Genomic DNA, 27,848 nt, shown 5'->3' with positions numbered 1-27,848 from the left:
GCAGTATCTGAAAGTGAAGAATACTACAGCTTACTTTGGCATAAATTGCTTGATTATTGGAACTCGCTATTAGAATTTCCTGTAAAGCTCATTTATGGAAATAATTAGAAACAAACTCTTCAGATCCACTTTGCCAGACTAATCTTCTTTACAAATTGCCACTCTAAAGTAATTTCTAGCTCTCTGTTCTGAGAAACTTTATCACAAGGAAGAAATGCAATATTAGGTTTTAAAATTAATACGCGATAATCTTCTGATGAGTGTTGGACAGCGCATAATGAGCTTACACTTTCGCAAGCAACTGAGTGAGAAAAATATTGTTGAAATGAAGGAGATTTGGGATGAGTCAGAATCCTTTTGAAATACGTATCTTACTTGAGAGGATGTGTGTAACTCTAGTATCTGGCTTGCAGTTGAACAGGGTAACTAGTGTTGTGACCCTTTGGGAAGGTATATTCAGTTTTTAGGGGGCTGAGGCTGACTAGGGGGGTGAGGCAGAGCTGCAGACAGTACATAATGCCATACTTCTGGAGCCTGCTGAGACATGCCAAGTGTTTCTGAGGCCATCTCAACTTTCCTTTGAGATGGAAGAAGCATCGATACCAACATCTCTAAGCAGAGATGAGATGATTTGTTCTTCCAGAACAAATACGGGTATGACACCCTAATGACAATGGCAATGTCTCACCCAGTTATTGTTTGGAGTCCAAGACCTAAGCAAGAGACCTACTGCTTCATTAAGGGTGTAAATCTAGCTCACGGTGCAGACTGGACAACACCATGACTCACTTTTGTTCGTACAAGATCCTCCTTGAGGTCTAGCCCTTCTCCAGTGGAAACCCACACCACTGTTTGAAATTTCAGCCTCCTGATTCTGTGGGACTGGCACTTTTCTTCGCTTCATTGGCAGTGAAGACAGGCACATCTCAGACTATCTAGACTCTCATGCTGAGCCCACTATGCACATAAGGATGGGTTTTGCATACCCTTATTGCTTTCCAACACCCAGCCTCATTTATTTTAGAGATTGCTTTCAACCTCATTACTTCCTTCCTATTTACCCTTCCCTAATCACCATTCGAAGGCCCAGGATTTGGGGAAACAAATCTTCTCCATCACCTATTCTGGCCCTGCCATGACAGAGAGTTGGCCTATGACCTTCCCAAGTTTATAATTTCATTTTTATTTCTTTTATTTTCCTTTGGCAGTTAAACTATTTGTCATGTTGGAGGTGCTGGGAGCCTGGCACAGATGATGTGGAGGCACAGCTGATGTGCATTGCTGTGCATGGTTAATACCCTCGGAAGATACCCAGCTGCAGAGCCAGCTTCTTAAGGCACCTGCTGCTCCATGCTCTCATACAGCAGCTTTTGTGCTACAACCTTTCTCTCCATTGGCCTCACAGGACAGAATATTACAAATACGTTTCATTGAAATATTCCTCAGGAAAAAAAAAATGCTGTAGTATTTATAATCTTTGATGAAAATCACTTAAACCTAATATGTTTACTGTTTGTGTGTGATTGGACTGAACATGATGTACAGCTTCCTAGGTAAATTTCAGCTTTGTTGTTCAATTGCTTATTTCTATTAGTTTAGTTTTAGCTTGAAGTGAAAATATAGATGTAAATTTACCTTCTCATAAAATCTTTATTTTTTAAATACATTCTCATAACAGATAAATAAAAAATCAATATTTGCTGCTTAGCAAGACAGAAGGGATCTGATATGCTTACCAAATGGAAGATAAGGTTAAATTAGGAGAAGGGGAAAATAGTAGAAAACAGTATCACTGCTGTTAAGAGAATACGTATCTGTGAACTCCTTCCTTGTTAAAAAGTAGATATATGACTGATGTCAGCTGGTAACATCACTTTCTGTTGCACTGCAACTTGAAACAGACATCACCAGGAGCTTTAAAATGTCATTTTACTTCTGCAGAGTCATCTCATGAAGCCCAATGCCTTACAGATAACATGGTGCTGTGTTTTTTTTTTGGCCATGGTTTACTTAAGAAATGATAAATAAAACACGTATATGTCGTATACATGTACAAGAATTTTCTCAGGTAGCAGTGCCTGAAACAATTTTGGGCAACCCAAAAGTGACCCCTTGCAAATGTATGGCCTGGTAAGCAGTACCAAGAGGATGGCCAAAAAAAAAATCTGAATTCCCCTATTCAAAGATGATGAGAACTGAGGTTATAAATACACTAAGCACCAGGATGATTAAAGGTGATGTGCAGGAACATCTCCCAGGCTGACTCCCAGTGAGGATCCTTAACAAAAAGCTGACTTGCTCCCGGAGCTGGAGCCAGCCCTCTAGTTTGTGCCAAGCTGGGTGGCAGCTGTAAGCAGCCAGCTTTGAAGAACTGTTTACAGACAGCAGGTGAACACTTCTCCTAGCAAAGGTGTCAGCAAGATCCTCACACTAGCTAACTGCACATTACCTAACTAACTGCAGGTTTCTGTTTTAGCCTGCCCTCGCTGGATGTGGAACAAAGTCAGGCGCCTGGATCTCAGCACAGCTGGGGAAAGCACAGGGTGAGGCTGTGCCTTTCGGTGCAATCGAGAAACTGCTTCACTCCTGGGTTTTACAGGGAGACCTATGACCGGTCCAATAAACCCCGTTAGTGGGAAGCGAGGACAGGGCACAGCCTCGTGGCCCTGCTGGGGCCAATGGCAGCTTTAGACTTTGATCCCTGCAGGGATTGAGATTCAGTCCCAGGCTCTGCTGTGATCAATGCTAAACTCGTGGTAATTCCCAGTCGCTGAGCACAGAAGTCATTTCTGGAGCTGGGGCAAAAGTGGATTTGCCAAAGCCAGTACATGAAAATCACAAAAACATTTTCTGCAAGCAGTTGTTGATGCCAAACAACACATTTTTTTTTTTCTAATTTCTCCTAATGTAGAACTAGCCAGAACAGGTTTCATTACACCTGATGATTTGTGGATGCTTCTTGTTCACAGCTTTGATTTTCTGACCAAAATTCAATCTTATGTTTTTTTTAACCATCAAATGACCAAGAATTATTTCTTGGAAATTCACAAATAGTATCTGCTGCTTAGAAAGAAGTGCAGGGGGGTTTAACTCAGAACCTCATTTCTTCATTGCAGGTCAAGACAGGTCTGTTTTCCTATGTGCAGGTGCTGAGGTGTAAAAATCTTCTCCTGACAATGTGTATGTACATGAATGATGGTTCCCCTTTGAAACATTTCCTTAACACTTATTTATTTATTTAATTTTAACAAGATGACAGTAATAGGAGCTGAAAACTGAGAACAATAGAGTCTTCTACTAAGGGTTTTATGGACTCTCAATTGTTACAGTTGTAAATGATGGCTCTGTGCCTTGTAGCTTTGTTTATTCAAGCCACTGGGTATTCTAAAGCAAAGAGGGATTCACAATGCAGTTCTAAAATCCTGAAGAAAATACAATTTTCCATTAAATTTCATGCTTTTTTCTAGAAAAGCTCATTTCTTAAATGGGTGGTGGTGGTGAGGGATGAATAGGGAAAAGGAGTATTAAGATCTGTTTAGAAAATTAGACTTCAGAGCACCAAATACATTAGTAAAAATTGGCTTCATTAACTTCTCTAAATTATGTAGGCATTAATAGGATTCTTATTATTAATTCATGTAATTGTTTATATGAGTTTTTTGATTGGACTTTACTTATTTATTTATTTATATGTGCTATTCCTGCACTGCATTGATGGGACTCATTAAATGTAATGGCATTTGGCAATTTATCACACAGATTAAAAGCCCTTTCCAGATCACCTCTACTCACCCTTTCTTTGGGAGAACATCTTTGGTGTGTATCAGGGACAGAATGAATTGCACAATTTTCTTGTACACAGCGTTCAAGACCAGTATGCCTCAGAGTATAAGAAAGGCACGCAATTGATTATCAGACCACCATCCCTTCCTTTCTCTCATTTATTCTGATTAAAACAAACAAACAAGACAAAACAAAAAAACTGACTTCTTTATGTTAGTTCTAACTGTCAAAAATTAAAGGGGCTTAAAAATGCATAGAGTCATGCTTTGTTCAAGTCAATAATTGGCTTTACCTGGCCATATTTTATCAACTACCTTTGAAAGTGTTGTAGAGGAGCTTTTTAAATACTAAAAAGTTCTATTATTCAACCCAATTGTAACATTAGCAGTATATAGAATAATGTATTCCCATTTGTGCATAATGAGGTTGTAAATTCATTCAAGGGTTCTGCCAACATTGTGAACCACCAGAGCAAACTCTATATTTTTTTTTTAATGTCACCAAAGTCAGGCCAATCAATTTGCGCAGCTTTTGAAGCAGATTGCCCCTCCTGAGCATGGTAGGGCAGCAATCAAAGTGCTGCCAGCATCAGCCAGGCTGCATGGTAAGTGCACAGTGTAGGGCATGGAAGACACAAAAGAATTGTTCAAAGTCCTGTTGCTTCTGAAGTCTAAATCACTGAATCAAAGAATTGGCCATAGTAGTTATATTTTTTATCAAAAGTCGGATTTTAATTAAGGAGTCTCTCCATTTCAGATGTATTCCTGTGCTCGTAGTCAGCAGTACTGAACAGTAGGTTAATGCAAGATTATGCGGCAATACAGCTCTCTGCATAAAAATACATACACCTCAGGGTGTGTTTGTCCTTCTGTTACAAGCTCAGTCTGAATGTTTCTGATATTGCTCATTTGAGGATTGCTTAGGCCAGCAAACGCCCATAACTAATTGAATAAAAACAAAAATTGCAAGGTGGTCTGTAGGAGGGCAGTAAAAATGAAAAGGGTCACTTACAGGGAGTGAATGAATGGTAGATGATGATGAATGTTTTGAAGTTTTTAAAGCTTTTGCTATTTTTTTATTGTGTGTATGGTTTGCTCCTTCCCTTCCACCCAGCATTTTTGGGTGGTAGAGCATATCACACCTGCACTAACCTCGTGATGATGACCCGCACTGAATGATGCCTGTGATCGGTGGAGGATTTAGTTTAGACTTCGGAGTTGTCACGTGAAAAGGTTTTTAAAAAAGCTCCTTGAATTGCACTTTCCTTATGAAATGTGTGTTTCTGTGAGTACATTTCCTCGCCCACAGGAGTTTGGCATCTTTGTGCTGCACCTCCCCTGCCTGATATGGGGGCATTTTCCTACCAAGTCCCTGTGAATTCTTCTGGCGACTCTTCCATGGTGGAAATGTTTAGTGTGTTCCTGTGCCTCTCTGTCCACTTGCTATGCAAATAGGTACACTTTCCTAGATAGTCCCGGCCTGAGGAAGGAGGGAAGTTGTTAAATGGGGTGAGGAGGAACTAAACCGTGACCTTGCTTGAAAGCAGCATGAGAGGTTTCAGCTATTGTTCAGCCCAAACTGGATGGCCTGAATTGCTCGTGACTGATGTGCCGTAATCAATCACACTGTAAACTTTCCTGGCTCTAAAAAAGATGCAGAACTAGGAACAGAGGACTTAATGTTTTGAGGCACTGCTAGCAAGATCATTTACAAAGTTCCTAAATTGCATCTAGTTTGGGACCTTATCTGTGCCTTATCTTCTTCGTGTGAAGTTGTACACGTTGACTAAGGGATTTTCACCAAAGGAAAAAATTAACTTCATAACCACTGACACCTACCTTTTGTGAAAACCCCACCCCGTACAAGTTCATATCCGTCTGTCTAAAAAGAGAAAGTTTTTGTCCTCTGTGCAGAGCACACTGTCCTGCTCATGAAGTCTGCTTGGCTTGCAGCTGGTGACACCCATGCAGGTAGCTTCTCCTAATCCCCGGCAGGGGAAGAAGAAAGATTTGGCGGTCATTAGTGAGCAGAATTATCTCAAACACAATAGATTTTCCTCATGACAAATCACACATAATCTCCATAGCAACCTCCCATAATTATGCATAAGATTTCAATGTAGCAACAAAAATAAGCATGGCAGGAATTGTAAAGAACAGCTATGTAGGGTGAGACAGATGTGGGAGTAGATGGGGTATAGAAGACTGAAAAGCAACTGTTCTAAGATGTAAAAAATGAACAAAAGACAGAAAGATTGCCTGCTTTGTATTGTGGAGAGTGGTGATTAAGTCAGTACATTATCTGGAAATTGGAGACGAGGGGCTCAAATATCTCCTAATAATGTAGAGTTTCCTGATAGTGCCACACAGTTTAAAGAACATCAGCAGCAGTTTTACCCCAATTTCACAGGATTATTATAGTTGTAAAAAAGATTTCTGAGTAGGAACTTGGCATTCAAGACCTAAATGCAGCAGTTGTTTTTTTTTTCTTTCTTTTTTTTTTTTTTTTCCAAATTTTGTTTCAATCTGTTTGAACAGTTTTGACTAATGGGATCTTAAAAGTAATATGTGGATTTTTGCTGTCATCCTTATTATCTATCTATCTATCTGCTCTTTGGAATTCAAAGGTTGTTTTTAACTTCCATATGAGCAGATTTCCACATGTGAAAAAAGGATAGTTTTTCTTTTCAAAAGCGCACATGGATTTGGGAGAGAATGTGAAAATAAGATAAATTAAATTTTTATGCATGAGAAATACTTTATTTTTTTGTTGTTGGTGGTGGTTTTTTGTCTTACTGTGCTCATAGCACTTTGTATGGCATCCTAGATTAACAGCCGGTGCAATCATTCTGTATCATTATCAAACACATTAGCAGTGTAAATGCAGCAGGTAGATTGTATATCCTGCTTATATATCGCTGTGCTGATGAACTCAATGATCCCATCGTTGGTGCTGATCCATCACAGAGGTGGGGGCATCTCAGAGGCCCCTAGGTACCTTCAGCTTCAGTAGTATCTGAGGATTCCCAGCAGCTGGTTCAATAATTAAGTTCACACTTCAAAGGCAATAATCCTATGTCAAGACATCTGTGATTACATCATTATGATTATGATTTTCTTTTAATTGCCATGGCCTGATCCAGAGCTCTACAATTAACCTGGCTTCTCTGAACTCAGTCAGGTAGTTTGACGCTGACTTTTGGCTATCATAATATTAAAAAAAAGTATAATCACTTTATTAACATTTTAGCTAAAAATGGGAGTATATATACTATATTTATCCATAAAATTACATTCAGCTATTACCATTCAACGAATGAAATACTGCTTTATTTAAATTCAAAGATTTATTTTGGTCTAGAACAGATTTAGACTGCAATAGGAATGGATAACCTTACATTTTAATGCTGTATGTGACTGTATCACTTCATTCCAAACTTGTATTCCTCTTACAGCAGATCTTAGGGATAGGAGAGGTGGTTTTAGTATGCTGCCCTATTACCACATTCACATTGCTAATGTGTCTTATAGAAGACTCTCAGTTTAGTTCTCAGGAGATGAGAGAAGTTAAACTTCATGACTCCTATTCCATGTTTTTCCTGGTTATGACCAATTAATAATTCTTAATTTAAATAACCTTGCATCCCTTGTGAAACTCCCAAGTGAGAATCAAGCCAAGACATTTTTTTGCCCTTATGCCTTTCAGTTTTCTAGAGACAGCACCCTTTCCTCTTCAGGTCTCCTGGATGTTTCCTTTATTTAAAAAACAAAGGTCATGTCTTCAAGAGCTGGTGAACATCTTCACTTTCCTTATTTATGGCTGATGGCAGGCAGTGGACTGTTGCTTTGGGCACCTCAGGAATAAATGTCCTGGTATGCCAAACTCCAGAGCATCTTTTTTCTATAAAAACAAGTAATAATCCAACCACGTATTATAGGTAGGTAGTGACAGAAGAGTTCCTTATCATGAATGCAGGTGCAAGCAACTTCCTAATTTGTTCAAAATATCTGAAAATTAACTATCAAAGCTCAGTTACGGTGTAGCCAGACGGTGTTCAATACTCAGACAAGCAACTGCAACTAAGGATGAAAATTAAAGTCTGTTCTTGAGATTCCTTCTTCTCTTGAATATCTAATTTTTTTGTGTGACCAAAGAGTGCAGTGCTAAATTAGTTGCTGGTTTGAATCATCTCTTGTAGAATGTTCAAGTTCACATTAGCTCCTATTTTTAATTTACATCACTTCTGTTAAATAGGTTTACTAATATTGGGTATTAATGAACTTCAGATATTTTTCTTGCATTCAGTGTGTAACTTTTTCTTACTGTTCAGTTAAAATTAAACCAACGTGACTAACATAAAATAAGTGAAAGTTTGACTAAGATTTTTTAGAAACCAGGAAGCAAGTACTGCATCCTGTTGAACTCTATTAACATTTCATACCACAAGATGTTCCACTTGCTAATATAAAACATAATAAGATGATTTGTCAGTAGATATATGCCGAACTTTTTATTCCACTCTCAGTCTATTTTATTTGCATATAAAGTGGCACATTTACACTCAACAATAACTAGTCCTGAAGGAATGATATTTAAGAGGAGAATATAATTAATCTATTCAGGTCATAAACATTTTCTTCAGGGCAATGGGCAACCATCTATGACAACCTTCATAATCATTCATGCCCATTACTAAAATACTTTAGAATGAGCTCGCAAAGCTGAAGATAGACAAAACATTGTCGTTTTATTCCAAGGAATCATTTATGTTTGTCTTATGTAGCATTTCGAGAGTTATCTGAAGAAAAAATTGCTCTGTGTTTTTTATGTTTGACTGTGTCGATGCATTCTCTTCCGTAGTGTGCTTAAACGATGTATGTATTGTGTTTCCCAGCGCTTTATGCCGTAGCTCAAAAAGCATACAGGAATTTCGCTGTTTCTCAAATATTATGACTGCCTTATATGGAAATGAATTATAAAGCTACTTAGTAGTTCTAATTATGATAAAAGGTTTCCAGCAGGTCTGCCAAAAGAGAAAGCATTTTCCAAATACATTTTCATGCTTCTTTGTCTTGGTGGTCTGGACACATTGTTTTATAAATTTTAACTATTTCAGTATTTTTTAAAAGTTACCTAGATTGAAGATTAAGGTGTGGGGAGGGTACATATTGATTGCAAATTCTGTCTGTAGGGAGCAGTGCATAGAAACAGATTTGTATGGGCACAAATGAGATCCAAATCTATGTAATTTTTCCCATACCTCAGTTACCACATTGGCTCTGGAGAGCATTGTTATGCACTGGGATCTCATTTAAACTTTCTAGCCCATTCCCCTAACTCTGGCCCCATATCTTATAGTCATAAACTCATTTATATTCCAGGAGGAAGGGTCAGAATATCCATAGTTCACCCTGTGCACTCACTCTCGGAGCTGTAAGACTTATCTCTGCCTTTGCAGGCTGAGCACATCCTCTCTCTATGGCTTTTAGTTCCCAGCAGCCGTGAGAACAAGGGCTCAAGCCATGTCCTTTTGCATGGAGGTCTCCCAAAGTTCAGTACAGTCTGCTGCCACTCGCTGTGCGTGATCTTTCAGAATTTCACAGAAATCACCTCAGCTCAGTTTTGCTGTTGTTGAAACTTCCAAAATGTTGGCTGTTCGCTTTCCAAGAGGCAATGCCCCAGCGCCAAGGAGTACACAGCTCGGTACCCAAGGATGATGAATGGGTAGGTTGGCAAAGAGGGGAGTGAGAAAACACAGGGGGTTAATTTATATGTGTAGGTATTTTGACATAATACAAATTTAAAAAATAAAAAGGAAAAACCACTTACTCACAAAAGCCCCTAGTCAAGAAAGCATTTGCTTAAACCTCTGTATTGATTTGGGATGGACTCCAGGTTGTGGAGACAACCTTTTAATGCCAATGCAAGTTGTCTGTGGAGCCCTATGAAACAAAATGTTTTATATGACAATATTTTTTAAGTATTCTCTATATTTTCTTAGGCATGGAAGGACCAGCAGGTAATATTTAAGCCCAGGTAGGCTCAGCCTCTTCTGAAGCATCACTGTTGCCTTGTGACAGTGACTTACCACACGTAGATAAGTCACAGACAAGTAACTCACAAGAGTGAATCTGAAATAACTGGCAATTACTGGATCACGGCACAATTCACACCTTTCATACATTGATTAACCAAAGATCATTATGTGATTTTATCATCTTTGTAATCTATTTTAAATATTTTGTGGAAGTAGCTGCAGAAAACAACGGCCCACATTTCCCCACCAGACACCGCTCAGGTATCGCAGATGCAGTAAGCGATTGAATCCCATCCTTAAACTTCAACCTTGTTTGATCTCATGTTCCCCACAAATTCAAGCAGCCATTAGAGCAGCGTCAAAGGACTCGCCAGAGAAGCAGATCAATTTGTCATGCTCTTATTATCAGCGTGCTTCGACTCGGAGGGAAGCAGCGTTTGGCCGGAGCTTGGCAGCCAGAGGAGCTGGTGGCTGCGTGCCCGTGGCGCCAGGCGGACGGACAGACTGCTGCTGGTGCTGTGCGCGAGGCAGACAAAGTATGTAGCTGCCCTTTGTGAATTATTCCCTTTTCCTTCTGACTGGATTGTTAATATCTAATTGGCCAAACAAGGGGCTGCTAAGAGAAAAATTAGAAGGCTTTAGGGACAGAGCTGCCTTTCTGAAAGCCATGCACCTATCTGTGACTTGGTCTTCTCTGAAAATGTGTTTCTAATTTTGGCATATCAGCGGGGGAAAATTCCGAGCCTAAGCTGGATGGAGAGAAATGGTTACTTCATACATACATATATCTATATATGTATATAGATAGGTTCAGGGTCTTGAGTTTTAGCAGCTTTAAAAAATGTAATCCCATTTATCCTGTCAGCTCTTGAGGTTCTCTCACTCTTAATTTTCTCCTGAGACCCGTGCACCTATCTCACAAGACCCAGAGGGATCCCTCTCAGCGTGTCTCATTGAGCAGGTGTGCAGATATGATACGGCCCTTCCCCTGCCGCTGGTAGGGCCGACACTGTTTCATCCTCTCCTGCTCTCTGTCCTCTGCCATGGGCTTTCACCTTCCTGATGAAAAACCGAGCCCTGGATAACGCGGGAAGCAAATGGCAGGGCCAGCGAGGACAAGGTAAGGGGATTTTCCATTAGCTCCGTCTCCACAAATTTTCCCTGGCATAAAGTGAGTTTTGGCAGTGGTAAAATTCATTGCATCTTGACGAACCTCACAGAAGGGGGCTTTCTGTCTGTGGCATGACAGCAGAGGCATGGCCTGGAGAAAATCAATGATGAGGCAGTTGAGAGCAGTGAGCTGTTTCTGTAAAGTGCAAACTTATCACTATCGCGGGCAGATAATAAGAATCATTTCATTTACACTGCAGAAACTTGTTCAAGGCAGCAGTAGAAGTGTAATAATGGACTTTGCTTCTGGAACTGACAGCAGGTTATTGAGGTAATCCTCAGGCAAACACTGTTCCCTGGATTTCCCCCCCTGTTCTATGAAAGGTCATATTTCTTCCATGAAACCTGAGGCCTTTTTGCATTTCTTGAAATCTTGTGCCTGCAGTGGAAGGGCTGCCAGACCCAGGGCCTGGGAGTGCTGCCACCTCCTTCCTACATCCCAAACCCACCCCACACCACTGCTAGCAACAACACTGGCAGAAAGGGGGGCTTGCTGAAACCCCCACTGCCCTCCCTCGGTGAGAGCACCACGGGCAGACCCAGTGTCTAGGGCCCCTGGACTGGGACACGCTTGCTCACGGGCTGCTTGCTGTCATTCCTTCTGATTAACCAAGAAACCTTTCATTCGATGGGATGATGCCCGCATTATGAAGGGCAATTTGGAAATTCCTGTGAGGATGGCATATAGCATTTGAATCTTTCAGGGTAGTAATATTTTTTTTTATTATTTTTTGTTTTGAACTAATTTCATGTGGTAATCACTATGAAACGATGGCACTGCTGGCCTCAGAGAGTCCGTGGGATTGCAGGGGTCTTGGTAGAGGACGTTCTTGTCTTCTCCTTCACTACTGCATCACTTGCCACCCAAACTGAGCTTTTTGTCCCCATCCTGGGGCAGACATGCAGGGCTGGGATCCTTCCCCTGTCTGAGGAGATTCTCTTGAGGTTCCTCCTGAGATCTGAACGACCTGCCTCCAGTGTTTCTCTCTGAATGCCTGTGCTTTCTTACCTCCTAAGAAGCTCCCAGCGCTCTCAGTGAAATTTGTGCAAATGTTTGCAATCAAACCAACCAGCCGCCCATCCCCATGAAGGCATGCACAACATCTCCAGGATGCCAAATGTCGTAGGCACTTTCTCTTTGCCTGTGAAGTCCAGGATCCCTGTACGAGCCCTGGCCCAAGCCCAGGCTTACTTGAGGCTTACAGAGCGATACATTTGCTTTTTATTAAGTAGAAGCCCCTGAGACCGGTTTTAAAACGAAAACAAAAAAAAATGCACAGGAGCTTAAATATCCATCAGTTTTGTAATGTGCAAGACTCTCCAGAAAGTCATAATGCAATTGATACATTGCACAATTGATGTTACAAGCTAATCATGTCAAGACGGCTAAAATGGCCTGTTAATTCATTTATATCCTTTCTTGTGTTGTTAAGGATCTAATACATTCACTTTAACACTAATAAGGATGAATTGCATAGTTAATAAAAAGAGGAAAGCACTTTTCATTAATCAAAATGTTTTTGGTGAAGTAGATTTTTGAAGTGTTTATGGTCCAGATGGATTGCATGACTATTGCTACTGTTCTTGCTGTTTCAACCATTTTACTGTAAGTGGAGTCAACGACCAAATTTTACATTAAGCAAAGCAGAAATTAGACACTTGAATTATTTCTTGTCTATTAAACCATTATAATTTGTTTTAAACATGGGGGTTTATTGCATGTTAATAGTTAACATAACACAACCACCAGGATGAAATGAGACATTCACAGTACTCAGCTTTTGGCTAATGTGCTTTAGAAATTCACAAGATGACTTGTATCTCAAACTATGATGGCAATAAGACCTGTTTAAAACAAATAGGATCAGAAATGTATCTGAAACTGAAAGAGTCGGAGTTTTAGGAAATCAAGTACTCCTTTAGAAAACTGTGCTGAGCCTGGATCTTACAAACGACTGCACACACATGGGTTTCTGCCAACACGGGGCAAGAATCTGCCTGCATAGAGTAAAAATGGCCCCAAAACCATGGGCTAAAGTGCTGCAATGACGCTGTGGCATCTGCATTTAATTCAAACTCTAACCAGATGTATTGGTTGGAAGGCTGTATAAAATCAGGCAGCTGCAGCTGCTGGCATAGAGCTAATTCTTCTTATAGGTATGAGGCCACATTTTGCCTTTCCTCAGTGGAGACTCCTTGACTTCTGGACAGTAAATGACAAAAATTACACTGTGGTGACATTGTTATTTACAAGCTAGCAAAAATCCTCTAAATGATATTCAACATCTCGTGATGAGCGGAGGTTGAGCATCCACTTATTTTAAAAGGTGTGTTTATTTTGTTCAACCCCTAGCAGCTATCGTTGACACTGGACCATTGGTTTTAATCGTCTCACTTAAATAGCACATTTTGAAGCCTGCAATTGTTTTTATGATTGTTAAAGAATTGGTAGCACAACTAATATCAAAAAACAATTTCTTTTTTTGCGCTTGAATTTTCAGCCCAGCAAATGCTTGAACTTTAAGTGACACTCAAGTAAGCTGTCCCATGGAAGACCAACTTTAATAATCATTTTTTTATGCAGTGCAGAGGTACCAAACAGCTGCAGAGTCACCTCATATTTAATGTGAGCTGGCAAAGAGCACAGCTGGTCCTTGCATTTGTAAAAACAGCACAGAGCTACCAACATACACCTAAAGGCAGCCCGAGTGACTGTGGTGGGCCAGCAACCAAAAAAGGCCTTGACCCCTTTCTGCATCTGTTCTGGGTGCATCTGTTCTTGGCAAGAAGATGTGTTTAGATCCCACAAAAAGGACTACAATTATTTTATGAACTCATTTCCATGCAGTGCTCTGTGAGATAGTGGCCACTTGTGGGATAGTCCTCTTTTTTCTTCAGCAAAACCTATTCTCATACAAATCTGTATGTAAACTGCCTTCCAATTGTATGGACAGACACACAATCTGTATTTATTTTGCTCTGTCTAGAGGAGAATGGGCTGTTTTAGATAGAAAGTTGTTTTGTAGCATGCTAGCATCTTGGATAAACTCCATGTTTCCTATAGAATGTACTGAATATATATAAATGTCATGTCAGTCCCTTCCCTTCTCTTCTCTGTTTAATTGAAATAATGCAAAGAGAAAGTTCCGGACACCCAGTGCCAGGCACAACAGGCACCCAGGCTCAGCTGCAGGCCTGACCCAGCTGGTGACACTGCGTTGGACTGCATGGCCACCCAGTTATGTTACCTCACTGCTCTGCTTTGCTTCTTCCTGATCAAAACTTACGTTGCTGTGCCTCTTATTACAAGGACATTCTGTTGACTTCTCTGCTTTCGTGAGTGTATTCATTTGAGTCACTGCTCTCATTACTTCTGGCCGTTATGCTGGGTAGTTTGACAGCCACGTACAAGGAAATCTTGTGCAAGAAGCAGCTTTGTAAGCTTGGGCAGTGAAGGGATGGAGGGATATTGATTTGTAAGATTACCACCCTGAATCTGCTAACAAAGTCCTGCCAAAAAGCAGTGACAAATTCTCAGCAAGCAGTACGGAGAGCCACAGGCACGGGGATGCAATTTATCCATGACTAGTGTTCAGCTGCCTGGTACAGACCTCAAAAGTGGATGAAGTTAGTGGGGTAAGTTCTGATTTTTTGACCCGTACTGGGCAGTCAGATAGCAGTAGCTGTGGTATAAAATCCTTCAATTAGTTCATTTTCAGTGGCATAATGCTTCCCTACTCACTCTTGTTTCTCATCCCTTTCTAGCCTGCTTGCTTCCATGTAAACAGGTGAGAAGAATTTTGACATAAGACTGAAATGCAACCTCTTTTCAATGCTCATGCACTCAGTTGCTTCGGTACCTTAAATCACGAGATATTTAACAAATTGCGCCATGATACTTTTTTTTTTTTTTTCATTTTTTAATATATTATTATTATTTTACCTTTTGGTTAGTCATTATTTCCAGAAGGTAAGTTCTGGTAAGAAATCTGGGACTTTTTGATGAACTAAGAATTATAAATTTATAATTGAGAGATGTAAAGAACGCTATAAATGCTAAGTGTTACTCATGCGGAACCAACGGAACAATTACCATAAAGAATGGCATTCCTCTTACTTGCACTTTTGATGTTAAATGAAGAGAGACCAATAATACATAATGAATGCAGATAAAGCCAGATGAATTTCTGAATTTCATTTGTAAATGAGTACATACAACAAATGGCCATCTGCCCATATAGAAGGGATTAGTGGCCGTGTACCACTTTCATCCGCAGCTGAGAAAAGAAGAGAAATACAGTATTTCTCCTCTGTAGTCTCCAGTGCAAATCTGTTGTAGACATTACTCCGATATTGGTTGTGACTCGACATGAGAAGACCATATGAAGTTAGAAAGCAAAGGATACAAAGCAGTATTAAAGCAGCAATTGTGAAACTCGTGAACCTTTCACACTGCATAGTGAGATGGCAGTTCCCTGATCAAAGGTGAACTAACAATGAATCTGGAATTAAAAGTTAGTGTAGCCAGAGTATTTTAAGAGAAATGGAAGAGAAATGAGATGAAATAAAATAAAATATGTCCATATGCTATAGCTTTTGGCAACTCTTATATACAATGTGATCTGGAAAGGAAGTACCCGGTCTTGTTGTGTTTATGTTATCACTGAATCTTTTGGTATGTCTCAGCAAAGACCATATGCTCTATTTATTTTCATAGTCACAATTTAGGAAAGATTTTATAGGTCAAGCTGTTAAATACTGTTTTATTTCATGGACTACAATTTTGAACAGTTACCTATGAATATGCCAGAGTGGTTGAATTTGGCCAAATGCTAAAAGCCCTTGTTTCTAGCAGATCATGTGAAGGAAAACATGCTCTGTGATGTGTAGCCCTCTGATTTTTGCTGGTCTGTTTCTGGACTTCTGGTCAGAAATTCTGTAACAAAATGGATAAGGACCATTGAAGCGAAATGAACAGAAGGTTGCTCTTCAGTGTGGCAATTTTCCACTGCCTTTCCTAGTAACAAATTACATTAAAGCACAATATTTAATTTTGTAGTAGAAGAATTCTCTTAGAAAAATGTTTGGTGGTACAGAGAGGGGAAAGCTGGGGCAATATTTTATATACTCTATAATACAGTGTTTCTTCTTCACGTGAAATTAGTTCTTTGCCAACAAGAATTGGTGTCTTCAGAGGGCTTTTGAGAACGTATAACTTGACTGTAAAATCATAATTTTCTTGTTCTGAGTCAGTTTTCAAAGATGGAGCACCCTGCATATTTGTAGTAAAACAAGCACAGAGAAAAGGTTGTCAGTTACTCAAACCACTGCAAATAGAATTGGGATATTTTTTAAATCAAACAACCAAAATCTGGTGTTTCTACTAGTTTGTCCAGGGGTAAAATCTCCCACATGCGTATTTGTCAAAAAAAAAAAAAAAAAAAAAAAAAAGGGGGGTTAATTTATGTTAGAGAAAATAGATCTTCCTGACAATTATTGTAATTGGTTGGGATCATATGGTAGTAAAAATTGGCAACCCTTTTATTACCTAAAATGATGCCTGATACTGACCCTGCTGATCATTCTCCTAGAAGCATCCTAGATCTACTTCCCTAGGTCCCAGGGAAGTGATCAGCAGCGTCAGAAACTTCCCTTTATACATGGTCTAATATTACTTTTTCTTAAATTTAGTCATGCTCATGCTCTTTCCCTTTGCAGTATCTATATGCATTTTCTTTAATGAATATACATAAGAAATAAAAAATATATAAATAACAATAGACTCACCAGAAACAAATTTTGTATATTAAAATCTACCATCTCTTAGCATACAACTGTATATCCTTTCTTATGTTTATATACACACACACACATTTTGTGAGTTTGTTTTTTGTTGCTTTTTGCCAACTGCAAATGTAAAATTCTAGTTGCTTTACTTCCCCTTTCGATTATAAGACTTCTTTAGTTTGATAACAGGGATTGCACAAAAAAGAGCATCTTAGAGTGTGCAAATAAAATACCTGTGCCTTTGTCAGACAGGTTTACAGTCACATAAAAACACACAGAAGGAGTGAAAACAACCACACAGATGCAAGACAGACAGAAATGTTTGTGAAGCTGAGAAGTATAATCTTCTCCTGGAATAAGGGGGGAGAGGGAGAACCTAATTTTTAGCACTTGAGGTGTCCTGTGCAGGAACTCCGAGCCCATCATTCACGTTTACCTTCCATTGATTAGACACAGTTACAGGAAAGGCACTCGGGTTTGGCATCTCTCCCCATGCTTAACAGGCGCCGAAGGTGACATGCAGGGGATCCCAGCTGGGTCCCAAAGTGCCTCCCCGCTGCCACTGGCACAGGGAGGCATGTTTATATTTTTAAGCTCTAAAGCCTACACAAATAGGCCCAAGATTTAGCTAGGACACAATAATTGCTTTCCTTTCACCAGCAGGTGACACATTTCCCACTGAGAAAAATATAATCCTGCTGCTTTTAGTCATAACAGGAGCAACAGGAGAAAAATAGACGAGGAAGTGGGAAATGTCACCAGCCGTGCCTTGGAAATGCCATTTGCAGCCATGACTGAGCCCTGAAAGTACACAAATGTAAAACATTGTCAGGTCTAAGTTATAGTTTATAATCCAAATGATGTTATTTAATCCTTAGTTTAAATGATTAACCTTAAAACCTTGAGGTGGCCAAGGCAGGAGCAGCACCTTTGTAAGCCAGTAGAGCTGGGCTCCATGTCTGACTGGTTCTGCAAATTATATTAATGAATATAATTCATATTAATGAATATTAATGCTGATGAAAATAATAATATTAATTGGTAGTAGAAATAGTGAAATCTAGCCTAATATTGTGCTACTGTGTTGCTGGAATTGCAGTGCTCTCCATGGGAAAGCAGCCTGTTTTACAAATTTTCCCAAAGCTTTTAGAGGATGCAAATAATTGGATGTGGTCATGCAACTAATCAGTGTTCCCATAGACTGTAAGTTAGTAACTGCTTTGCAATCATGCTCATGAATTTCTTGTGGTGGGTATTAGTATGTGTCTCATATCTTTGGTGGGCTTAACCACAGGTTTATTTTTCAGATAAAAGTTATAGCATAACAACGCTGTAAATTAAAATTAGATGAGGAGCAAATCCTCAGACCTCCCGGCAGAACTGTACACCTCTACACTATCCCAGCTTCCAAGCTGAGGTTTTGATGCACTGTATCTGTTAGAGGTTGAACGCTGCCTGTTCTAAAACTAAGGTTTCGCAGTGTAGCACATAGCTAAATGGATAATTACCAGTCTGTGGAAAGCAGAAAACTCTGCCTTGATTAATAACTTAATATCAGATTTGAAAGAACAAGCGCTAATCAGGAGTGTTTTAGGAGACAAATAATCCAAAGGTCTTTTTCATCAAAATTTAGAAGATAAAACAATGCAATATGGCTTGAGATCTATTAGCTGATGCATTTTAGCATCGGCAGTGCAATCTGTCAAAGCAGAAAAATCAATTGTTCCTGAGCCATCCCTAGAGCCGACTGCATAACTCTCTTTTGCAAAGGACCTCTCCAATTTTCAAGACCATAAGATGAAGTCATTGCATCCTAACTACATACATGTTTCAAAGAAGCTTATTTCTGTATATGTATGTGTCCACACATATAAAGCACGTGCATGCTTGGTGTGTTTCTGGTAACAGGCTATGGAGATGGATGGGAGGACTGAGGACGTCTAGATTTCAGCCACATCTAGATTTCATTGCCAGAAGGACTCAGTGAATGTGACTGGTTCAGTGACTCAGTTTCCCCTGGCTTGGAGATAAATTCAATCATCTCTGTGAAACGCGTCGCTCTTATGGCATTGCAGGAGAGCCTGCAAAGTCTGTCTGAAATGACAGACTCATTTGCCTCACTCTAATCCTCCCCTTGCCCCATATTTACTTTGTGGCTAGACAGACACTCTCACATTCAGCTGCCCTTCTAGCCCCAGGCATGCGGTGCGTGAGTGCAAACTAGTAGAAGGGGAAATTCAGCCATCCACAAAAGTGATTGTGTTTTTCAAATATGTACAGAGGAGGCTGTATTTCACCTTATGCAGTATGAATGTGAGTATCAAAGGAAAGGAATTTATACGCTGTGCTTCCCTGCCCTCCCCACTCAAAGCAAAGCAAAGCTGTCGGATTCATGGGAAGGATCTGGGAGACAGATCCGAAAATTCACCACAGATCCAGAGGGATTTCAGAAATCTCTGAGGGGGCAGAATGTGCACATTCTTCTGAAAATCTCATTAGGCGCCTATTTGCATCTTCAGATGTTGAAACGCCTCGTCTAACCCTGTGCTGGTTTGATTCCTGTGCCATTTGTGCTTCTCTCTTCGGCCAGAGAAGCGGTGCAGGCCGCAGCATGGCCCCAGGGCACTCGGAGCTCTGAGGTGCACTTGTGGGAGAGCTGCGGGGCCTGGCGTGACCTGGAGGCCTCTGTGAGCATCCTCAGGAGAGGCCACGACAAGAGACCTCGTCAGGATGCCAGGCCCAGGGCCTTTTCTACAGGGGGGCTGTTGTAGCCACGTCCCCAGGGCAAGAAGGAGGATTAAGGTCTGAGCTATGCGGTCTCTGTCAGGCCCTGTTCCTTCCCTGCTCCTGCAAAGAGCTTCTGGCTGAACAATTTTGTTTTATGAGTTGCAGGGTTTTTAAGGGTATGTGGAAGTGAGGCAGGAGAAACGGCTCTGCTCAGCAGCAAAACTTCTGAGCGCTTCCCTCCAAGCCTCAGCCCATAAAGCGCTATGAGGCATTTCCCTGCGGGGAAGGCACGCCGTGCTCTCACAGCGTGTCACCGCTTCCACATCCTGAGTTTGTGACAAAATCTCCTCTGAGTCCCGTCAGAGCGGGGGATAGTCCTGTCATGCAGAGGGGCTGTCTGATACCCAGGCAGAAACAGTTGGGAAGGAGAAGAAGAGGTAGGTCATTACTCAGCGCAAGGGCTTTTTCTTTGAGAGGGGAATTTCTGAAATATGCACGATATGCATTTATATGGAAGTAATCTGAAAGCTTTACACTGAATAGCATGCATTTGTTCTTAAAGCTTTTGTGGATGATTTATGAAAAGTGTTATTTCTATTACTCAGGCGTATGAAAGGAAGCAAATTATCTTATTACATTATGTGGACAGTCAAAAGAAGAGTTAAATGGACCATATGAGTTTCTCTTAAAACATTAATTTTCTTGTGTTGTCTTTAATTCCTTGATAATGAAATGTTCACAATAGCCACTGGGTATTACTGTATGAAAGATAAATTAGATCGTTCCCGTTAGATGTAAATCCTCTCCTAGACTTGTCATCAGGATATGATTACTGTAAATTTCTCTATACATGTGAAATGCCAGTCCCTGAAAACATTTCCTGTTGGAAAACAAGAGGTTTTCAGAGTCTTTTCATTTAAACACTGTCAAGTTGATGGCTATGGAAATTCTTTTTAAATGAATGATTAAGGACTGTATCTAAAGTTTGAAAATTGCTTTTCCTCCCCTGAATAAGTTTAATTCTGTGATATCAATGAGACTTGCAGATGCTCAGCGCTTTTCACAATGAAGCTGTGCAAGATTATAGGAGTATGGCTGAGTGGGTAAAATGGCTCAGTTTTATGGCTGCCTTGATGTCTGCAACACCTTAAAACCATAGGTATGTGGTAGGCTTCTCTTTAAGGCAGAGGTGAGAGCATTTCTGCAGACTTTTAGTGAGAGCTGGGCACCAGAGCCCTGTCCCATTTCCAGCTGGAGGCTCTGCAACTGCGTAAGCCATGAGACAGGGCAGCACTTTTAAAGACTTATCAACCTTTCCCATAATAATATGCATGAAATGAATCTCTCTTTTAAAGTTTCTTTTTTTTTTCTTTTTTTCCTCCTGTGATTTAATATCTCTGATTTAGAGCATGCATGCAAACGTCTGAAGTCTTACGTAAGTTAATTCCATCATCAGCCCTTGCGACAATCATGCAGTATATAGTCTGTGAGTCATGCATGGAGCACATACTCAGTTGAGACACAGCATTCCAACTCTCCTTTTTTATATAAACTATTGCCACTATTTTAAGTACTTAAAAACATGAGATGCTTAATAACTGTGAGATCTGACTTTTTTTTTAAGAAATGTATTTGAAACTCTTTTTGTCCAATTACTCCAAAAATCACCCATTAATAGTAGAGAGGAAAAGCTGATCACCTTGTGACTCGCTTGTCTGTCTTCATTTTGGACTGCCATGCCCTAAGTTAATTCCATCTCAAGGTCAGCATGATTCCAGCTGAAGTTGATCCATATCACCCTTAACCACAGGAAATGTGATGTCACCTTTGTGTGAAACTAATTCTTTTAGGTCCAGGGTTAATATGTATTTTGCTTTAATTTGTCCTTTGTGTCTTAGATACTGGGAACCAAGGCATCTGCAGGAAATTGTGTATGTCTGTCTCCCAAGAGAGAGACGCGGTATCTAAATATCACAAAGTCTGCAGTAGAGCAGAAGGTACACTAACGTGACTCATCACTTGTTGCCATAGATTTTCCAGCCGATGATGAGAAAGATCTTTAAAATGTAATTCAGTTAAATGTTGTGAAGAACTTTTCCAGTAAGCCGCAGATAATGGCAAGAATTAGATTTGCAGAAATATAAAGGGCTATGCTTCTGTCCTCACTGTTAATTCACATTAAGTTTGATGTGGATTGAAAGATTCATGTTTAAGAAATATGGAAAGCTAAGTATTTCTCTTGCTATTTCACACATTAAATTAAGGACATTTTTAAAGATACACTTTTGAATGCTAACTAGCAAGACAGGGTATAAAACAGAAAGCCATCATGTAATCTGAATTTTCACTATATATCCTGCAAAGAAGCTGACAATGAATATTTATCTAAACGAGTGTTTTCAAACCTTTCATTTTACAGTTTATATTTGTTTTGGTCTTATTTGAATAAATATAATGTTTTGCAATAGCTGTAACTAGTATCTCTAGGCGCATAACATTTGAGACAGATCTGCAATTCAGTGCAGCAATACTCAATGGCAGAAAAATTATTAGTGTTACTGGGAGCTAAATTACGGCTTTGATTTCACCAATACCGCATCGTACCTGTGAATTCTAAAATGCGGAACAAAATTAAAGGTTCACTTTAATTTTTATGAAAAGGACATAGATTATCTTTAAATTGAGAAATGTCATTATATTTGTTTAGCATCTACTGTATATATGGCAACACTGAAGTTACAAGTGTTCAGAAGACAAAACGTGAACAATGCATTAGACCACTTATAGAAGCACAAGATAATAATGATTATTAATACAATTGTTACATGCAAGAATTGAAGGGGGAGTTCTTTGCTTTGTCTGGAACACAAGTGAGGAGGAAAAACTACTAATTTCTGCTTTATGACAACCTTTATGTTATATTCTGGTACTCCTACACATTACATCTAGCAGTGTGCATCCCTTTCTCTCCAGTACAGCATCTCCCCGCTCCACATCTGGCTCCAGGCAGTCTCCCAAGCTGCCCCCTCCATGCATTGCAGCTGCTCTGTTTGTGAGCATGGGTCTGGCTCGCAGCTTTCCATCAGAGCAACCTTTAACGCTTGCCTTAGGTGCACAGCTTTCTCCTGGCTTTGTGAAGGACACGGAGACATCCTGCATGGCTGCTTGCAAAATGGGAACCCATCACTGAGGCCAGCTGAGGAGCAGGAGCAGCGTGCCCATGTAAAAATCTATGTGTGTGCCAGAACAGTCCTCAGTTATAACATTTTGCATCTCATCTAGTCCATGTAGGCTCTAATCTTGTCATAAGCCCCTGTTATGAAGGGAGGCTGCTGGAGATGTGCGGTGGCTGGGATCGGAGCTTGGCATGGGACACGGCGCTGCAGAGGTCTCAGGGAAGGTTAGCTTCCTCACACACACCTCATGTAATTGTTACCTGCAAGAAAATACAGTGAGGGTCTCAGTTCTGTCTATTCCCATCTGTGCATGTAAATGCACAAACCGGAGCCAATCCAGTTGCACTTAGGAATGGTTTTGTTTTCCTGAATATCTCATGGAAATTAGTGGGGATTTCAGCTGGATAAATGGTGTGATTTGGGCCCCAGTTTACAACCGATGAATGCCTTGGGCTCAGTGGTGCCCAATGCTCAGTCAATACCCAAACTGAACGGCGCAGAGCCAAGCCTGGCAATGACAGCAGGCAATGGATGTGCCCCAGGACGTACCTGAGCTCACGCAGCTCCCTGCAGCGAGGCTGCTGGCTCTGGTTGTCGTAAGCGTGCAGACATGCAGAGGTCTGTTTGTGTGGTAGCTTTTGATTCATTCCTCTATACACAGAGTGAAAAAGCAAAGCAGTAAGAGCTGTTCAGGAGCTTATTTATGTGCGTGTTCTGTCATTTATCTGCATGTCCGTGTCTGCACCGTACTGGTTATGGATGGATGGGTGTCAGCCAGGGGCGTGCTGCTGAATGCAGCTGGCCAGGAGGAGGCAGAGTGCCAGAAGCAGCTTCTGAGGAAAGGGGCTTTGCTACCTTTCTAACTCCCAGATTAATTTTTCTTTATTATAATTATGCGTGTGCAAGGCATTGCAAGCAGAGCCATTGACACAAATACTAATTTCCAAAATGTGGAGTGTGGCAAAAGAGCATGGCAAAAGAGGGGCAGCAGGAAAAGGCATGGCCGCAATGTCTGGGAGGCAGGTCTGAGAATATTGCCCTCTCTTTGCTCATCTCCTTTTTTTTTTTCTCATTTTTCCTACCATACAACCCCTAACAGGTTGATAATTGGGCTTTTGCTAAACAGCAGGTCACCCTGGTGCTCAGAGCAGGGGGTGGAGCTGGGTGTCCTCACTCTGTTTTGCCCAGTGCTGCTTGGAAGCATTTTGGGATGACCAGAATGACACCCCTGTGACACTGTGTGGGATTGTTTTGTTAAGTATTGAAATAAATTTTACTATGGACTCTTAATAAGTGACTGATTGAACTCAGCATAGCTTTGTTTCATATATAGTTGCTTTTAAGAAGAGATACAAAGGTGAAGATACACTTGATTTTTGAGTATGTGCCTTGATCCTTGTCAGAAGTTGCCAGAATATATGCGAAGACAGCGATAATGAAGCAGTGAGAGGAACTGGTAGGAAACTTCAGGTCCCGATGTATTTGCTAGGATAGATGATAGCGGTTATTCCAGATGAGTTAACACATCTGACACATGCAGAGAATGAAGAAGGTCTTTATTTGTGACTGCCGAGTGTCTGTAATAACATTAGAATGAGATTTCCCCACCTCTGCAATAGAGCCCAGGAATGTTTTTCTCTCCTTGCTATAACTCCTTGTCTTCAGCCACCGTGAGTCCCACGTGAGCCCCACGTGTCTACGTATGTCAGATGCCTGCAACCAGCACTTCTGCTGTGTGTTCTGCTTGGTTTGTATTCCTAAAAAACATCAAGAAGTGATTCAGAAATTATAATTACCTGGTAATGTCAGAAATTGATTAATTAAATGCTCCAGTGTTTGCCCTGCATCGTTATGACTGCTAACATTTCTGGGCAATTTCTTACAGCATCAGTGTCTTTGCTGTGAGAAGTTTATTAATGGAAATTGGATTTGACATAAACAAGACTACAGCTAATTACTTCACGTACATATACACATTCTGAGCCCATAAAATCTGCACATCTTCTTGCACTCAGTTTTTTTTTACTCTGAATGTCTGTTTTTAAGTTCCTACTGCCCTAAATAACATTGAGGCCTTTCCATAGGTGGAATTTCTGAGACATAAGCTTTTCTGTCACTCCGGCACCTTCTTTACTTGCACACAGCCATTAATAACCTCAAACAACCGCGAGCTGTCAGGTACCACTCCACTAAGCCTCTTCATCTCTTGGCTTTGCATTTCTCTGTGCAGAGGGGTTCCACACTGCCTGAGGACAAGAGCTTCCCATACTCGAGGAAACGGGGAGAGCAGCCTCCGAGCCTGCCCAGGAGACGTGGGCAGGGCACAGTGGTGCAGCCTGCTCACCCCCATCTCTTCCTTCCCTGAAAAAGGCCTTCTTGTCCCACCTCCCCCTAAAATCCTTGCCTGCTGCAATGGCCATGTTGATTTTTTTTTTTTTGAAGCTTTCAAAGCTCAAAGAGCTCTCAGCTCTTGGCGAGGGTGAGCCCAGCCCACAGGGCTGCCTTGTGCACCTTCATCACCCACCTCTGCTGCATCTCATGCTCCCTGCCTGCTGGCCAGGATCAGGCCCTGTGCAGTCCTCTTGAATGCAGTCACAAGGAACTACACTCCAGAAGAGATGTGTATCAGAGGAGGTTGAGGGATTACCCCAAACACAAATCAAGAGCATCCACTTCTTTTTTTTGGAAGCACCCCTGGTGATGCTGTAGGACACAAAGCTGTACAATCTTGGGGTTTGTTCCTGCAGTAGTGGTGTGTACCTCTGACGTATTGCTCACTGGATCTGTTAACTGGTGTTGAAAGCTCTGTGACTTGGAGGGTGTCTAATAAATTCACATTTTTCTGGTATGATATTATCCTTTCCTATTTCACGATAATTACAGTAAATTCCAGTTAATGCTTTGTATTTGCTTTGGCTGATTTGTTTTCTTTCAAGGAAAGAAAAACAACCAAAAATAGTGTGGATTTGTCTGTTGGACAAAATGTCTGGTTTCATATACAGCCAAACAAAAGAATTAGCTCAATATTGAGTAGAAATGACAACACTTCTCATCCCTATTATTTGCATATGTGCATAGAGCCTTTGGGGACAAAGGAATGATAATTTTTTTGGAGTAAAAGATATTTGGTAGAAAAAAAATCTGTCAGGTTCTAGACACATTCTCTGTACTTACTCATTCCCATTCTCCTTTTTTCTGTTTTTAGTTAGCCCTCCCTCTTGTATTTCATCCATCTTCTTGGTTTCTGACTTCACTTCCCGCTATCTTATTTTATATCATATCTCATTTTGCAAAATATTCCATTCTGTCAAATAAGCACTTTTTTGTTAATGGATCCCGGTTTGAAATTGTCTGCCCAAGTGCCTATTTTCTGTAAAATATTATTTTCATCTATCTGTTTGATCTCAGGAATTTTTCCTACCACTCACCTACTTCATCTTGGGCTGTGTTTCATTGCCCTGAGAGAAGGAAGCTGCCATACTGCTTTATAAATTGGCATTTGCCCTTTAACACGGCTGTTTCTAAAACCATTAAGTGCTTTGAAAATGAGGGGCCAGAGGATTACACTGACATGGGATGCAGCACAGTGGTGTTACCACTGCCAGAGATCTTCCAGGCCATGGGAAACTCGGGCATCAGCTGGACCTTCTGCATTATTTTTATCTTGATCTAAACGGCTTGGGTTGCAAGCACTGCGATGTCCAGGTGGTGCTGCAATAATTTCTGTGGCCCCTGCTTAGCCATCTGGGTTTGGTGAGGGAAGTTTGGTGTTTCCTCATGACCCTGAGAACAGTCCTGTCCTTACAGAAGGCAGCAGGTATTGCTGAGAAGGAAGGGGAGATACGTGCATCTCCTACAGGGGAGATGCAGCGTTGTACTGCAACGAATTCTGACAGGGTAGTGCTCACTTGTAACAAAAAGGGCTGAATTCAGCAGAGCCGTGCTGATTCTGTCCGTCTGAAAACTGCTGTCCTATTTTTCTGTCTGAGTCTTTCATCAGGCTTCCCTTTGGAAAGCTGAAGCTATTTTTTTGTCTTTCCATCTTCACTCCTTAGTGTCACAGGAGCTGGGCCGCTGGGACTCTTCCGTTCGTTCTTCTTCCCTTCTCCCTTCATACATTGACTTAATGTAAATCTGCTTTAATGCAATTAACCTCAGTTAGGCCAACATTTGAGCTTTTTCTCTCCCAGTACCATTGCTATCCACCTACCTGTTAGGATTTATTGCCCCTGTCCAAGCCCACATATGTTGTATAAGTGACATGAGAAGTAACTCCCTGAGGGTGAGCAAACCAAACCAGGCAGCATCTGGAAGTCCAGGTGGTGCTGGTGGCTCCTGCCAAACCCATTGTTCACTTCCCAGCTGTGGTCTGCTAAGCTGGGGGAGAGCTCACTCGGAATACTGGTCCCAACATCTCTCGTGTATGTAACTGCCTGGGAATTGCATGTAGAAAGTGTCTTGTTGGAAAACAGAAGGTTTTGTATGAAAACGTAAAAATTACAGCATTCTCAGGTCTCACTGATCAGCAGAGCACCCACATTGATGTTCGAGAGCCTGTGCTTCTTTGGGGACAAACTGGCAAAAACCCAAATGCAGTGGGGCTCTGTGAGTCTGGGCATTGCTCCTGGGGGACGTATCATCCCCGCATCCCTGCCTGCACGGGGTGCAGGATCTGTCCATTAGCTAACAAGCTTGAGCTATTTCAAGCTTTATTAAGCTCTGCTGTCCTCTGTGGTTGGTGACATTTAATAGGGTGCTGAGCGGAAACCAGGCAGCAGCAGGAGGAAAACCCAGCTGATTCCCATGAAAACAACTGGCTTCAGATGAGTCGGTAAATCAGTTTTAATCACTGCAGCTGAGATGTAATATGAACTGTTCACTGAGGCTTGAGTGATTTTAAACAATTAAGAAATTTGCTCAACACATTTATTAAAATAATCATTACTGTTTTTACCATAATGGTGTAATTCCACAGTATGTGCACAAGGGCTCTTGCCAGCCTTCTGCTCCATTGCAGACACTCTGAACATACACATTTTGTTTGATCATTAATAAAACTGACAATTAAAATAACATGTTGAAATCAGGTAGGCAAATAATAAATTAGCAATAATGGCAGCTTAAAAAGATCTGATTTGCTTAAGCTGCACAGTTCAGCTTTTGTTGCT

General features: G+C 40.9%; 1 protein-coding gene across 18 annotated transcripts in view; it reads left to right on the top strand.

Moving 5' to 3' along the window:
- The window catches only part of NCKAP5 (NCK associated protein 5), a 435,214-nt gene that overhangs the window by 153,035 nt on the left and 254,331 nt on the right, over positions 1-27,848 (top strand). Inside the window, exon 1 of one of the 18 annotated variants that reach the window (XM_068687320.1) lies at positions 19,637-19,941. The exons of the other annotated variants lie outside the window; for them this stretch is intronic. The gene's annotated coding sequence lies outside the window, so the exon portion shown is untranslated. Of the gene's footprint in view, positions 1-19,636; positions 19,942-27,848 lie in introns of those variants that run through there. 18 annotated transcript variants of the gene reach the window in all.

This window comes from Anas acuta, chromosome 6, assembly GCF_963932015.1.
Source record: "Anas acuta chromosome 6, bAnaAcu1.1, whole genome shotgun sequence".
NCBI classification, from domain to species: Eukaryota; Metazoa; Chordata; class Aves; order Anseriformes; family Anatidae; genus Anas; species Anas acuta.
The sequence above is the reverse complement of the archived record's forward strand: the minus strand, read 5'-3'. Positions and strand labels throughout refer to the sequence as shown.